Source organism: Ceratotherium simum, chromosome 3, assembly GCF_057802395.1.
Source record: "Ceratotherium simum simum isolate JZ-2026a chromosome 3, ASM5780239v1, whole genome shotgun sequence".
NCBI lineage: Eukaryota > Metazoa > Chordata > Mammalia > Perissodactyla > Rhinocerotidae > Ceratotherium > Ceratotherium simum.
In genome coordinates this window covers 82627406-82630457 of record NC_141902.1, presented here as the reverse complement: position 1 = coordinate 82630457, position 3052 = coordinate 82627406, and positions in this window count along the sequence as shown.

Genomic DNA, 3052 nt, shown 5'->3' with positions numbered 1-3052 from the left:
ATTTCAAGTCCCTGAGAATACACATATAAGAGATCTGCAACCTGGTTAATATTGCATGTCAGAACATTTTTCCCTATACAAAAGTAATTCAGGAATATTTACTCATTTAATAAAATTCAGCTAATACAGAACTGTGAGAGTGAAAAGTAAGTCTGCCCTGACCTTCTCCCACAGTACAACCTGACAGGAGAAACAGGTGGAGGGGAGGAGAAAAGGGTTCTGTTTGGTAGCCAAGGTGTGAAACAACTTAAGTGTCTGTCAACAGATGAACGGATCAAGAAAATGTGGTGTATGTATATATATATATACACATAAACACACAATGGACTATTATTCAGCCTTAAAAAAGAAGGAAATTCTGTCATGTAAGATAACATGGATGAAACTAGAAGGCATTATGCCAAACGAAATAAGCCAGACAAAGAAAAACACTGCATTGTATCACTTATATGTGGAATCCAGCATAAAACGTCAAACTCATAGAAACAGAGTAGAATGGTGGTTGCCAAGGGATGGGGAATGGGGGAAATACAGAGAAGTTGGTAAAAGGGTACAAACTTTCAGTTATAAGACGAATAAAGTCTGAGGATCTAATGTGTAACATGGTGACTATAGTTGACAACCCTGTATTGTATAATTGAAATTTGCTGAGAGAGTAAAACTTGAATGTTTTCACACACACGCAAAAAAGATAAATATTTGAGGTGATGGATGTGTTAATTAACTCAGTGGGGGGAATTCTTTCACAACGTATTCATATATCAAATCATCATGCTGTACACTTTAAAGACCTTACAATTTTATTTGTTAGTTATACCTCAATAAAGCTTTAAAAAAAAAAAGGGAGTTCTGTTTGGGCCATTTTTTCTAAGATGTCTATAAATGTAGACCCAGTGGAGATGTCAAGTAGACAGTTAGACAAGAGTTTGGAGCTCCCGGGAGATGGCAGACCTGGAGACATAAAGGTATGAGTCATCAGCACAGACACGATATTTAAACAATGGGATTGAATACGATCCTGTAGGGAGAGAATGTAGATGAAAAAGAGACAAGATTGGGAACCAAGCAGTAGGCACTCCAGTTTTTTTTTTTTTTTTTGTAAGGAGGACCAGCACTGAGCTAACATCTGATGCCAATCCTCCTCTTTTATTTTTTTTGCTGAGGAAGATTGGCCCTGGGCTAACATCCGTGCCCATCTTCCTCTACTCTATATGGGACGCCGGCACAGCATGGTTTAACAAGTGGTGCGTCAGTGCGCGCCCGGGATCTGAACCGGTGAACCCTCGGGCTGCCGCAGTGGAGCGCACGCACCCAACCGCTTGCGCCACCGGGCCGGCCCGGCACTCCAGTTTTTAGTGAATTGAGTCAAGTCAGAAATAGAATTTAAAGTGATAGAAGTGAGTTTAATATTTGATTCTTTGCTCTCTGAAAATTTATGTTAATAATTTTAAAACAAAATAATCTAAGCAAATATCCCTGCCGTGCATTCCACCAGACTGGCAGCCCTCAGTCATCCTAATTCCAGAAAACAAATCTTGCCTTTCTCTCCAGATGCCTTGCCACACGCCTCTGCCATCACTGATTAGCCACCCCAAGTCATTGTAGTTGTGTGATATTTGGTGCTTCTGAAATTTTGAGCCAAACTTAACCTTGAACACACAGGAAATCATTGACAAGACTTGGGGTCCCTTGGGAATGCTGCTCATATGTATTATCTGCTCTAATTTAATTTCTCTGGTGTAGACAAAGACCATTTGAAGAGTAGGAAGTGCAATCTGGGCAGAGCGTGAGTCAGCATTCTTTAGTGATTGGGCTTCAAATCGAAGGAAGAGAGAAGGAAAGGGCTGCAGCTCTTCCGTGAACAACTTGAATCCAGTTTAACCTCCATTCCCCTTAGTTTGTCTTTTCTTTCTGCTTTCCCCTCTGCTAAAAGGGAGAAAAAATTAGTTGGGTGGAAGAAGCACTGCTGAGGTCCTTCATAGACCAATTTGGGAATTGCCCTGCGATGGTTAATTTCTATGTGTCAACTTGGCTAGGCCATGGCCCAGTTGTTTGGTCAAACACTAGTCTAGATGTTGCAGTGAAGTTATTTTTTAGATATGATTAACATTTAAATCAGATTTTCCTCTATAATGTGGGTGGGCCTCATCCAAACAGTCAAAGGCCTTAAGAGCAAAGACTGAGGTTTCCTGAATAAGAAGCAATTCTGCCTCAAGACTGCAGCATGGAAACCCTGCCTGAAATTCCAGCCTGCAGATTTCAGAGTCAAGACTGCAACATCAACTCTGAGAGAGAGAGAAAGGGGGGGAGAGAGGGGGAGAGAGAGAGAGAGACAGAGAGAGGGAGAGAGTTAGACAGATCTCCTATTTGTTCTCTTTCTCTGGGGAACCATGACTAATAAACTTCCCTTCTCCCTGCCTTTCTCCAGCCCCTTTCACCATATCTGCCCAGGTGAAAGCAAAATGACTGAATATGCGGCTTTTGTTGAAAATTCTATACTGGAGGCTGAAGAATAGAAGAGATAGGCTCTGACTCAGGGGTTTTGGTGTCCCCGAGTTCCAGTTCTGACTACAGCACTTTAGAATCACGCAAACTAGCGACACAAACCCGAGCCTCAGTGAAGGGCCGAGTAGGAGCCTGCGCTTGGATTCCCCTTCTGAGCCTGATGTGGTTTTCAAAACCAATATGAGAATGCTTTACAAGAATCCAAGAGCTTTGTCTCCAGTGCTATGTGTAACAACAGGTAAAGAAATTTAAGTAAATCATTCTGAAGAAATGTCTGAGAGAGAATGAGAGGATGCTCAATTCTGGTGCAGTATTTCCTTAACTGAGTTTTTCTGTCATTCAGTTTCAGATGCAATAAACAAAATGGCTCTGAGTCCTCACTATATTCAAATTTTTTCATGAAATTAACACATTCCCCCACCTAGTTGAGGATTTTGAACTCTATTAAACAGTAGATTATAGTTGGATGACCTATTTTGTTAAAAAAAAAAGTAAACACACACAATTAGATAACCAATGTGGTCTTAAGCCTGTGTTCAGTTTTTAA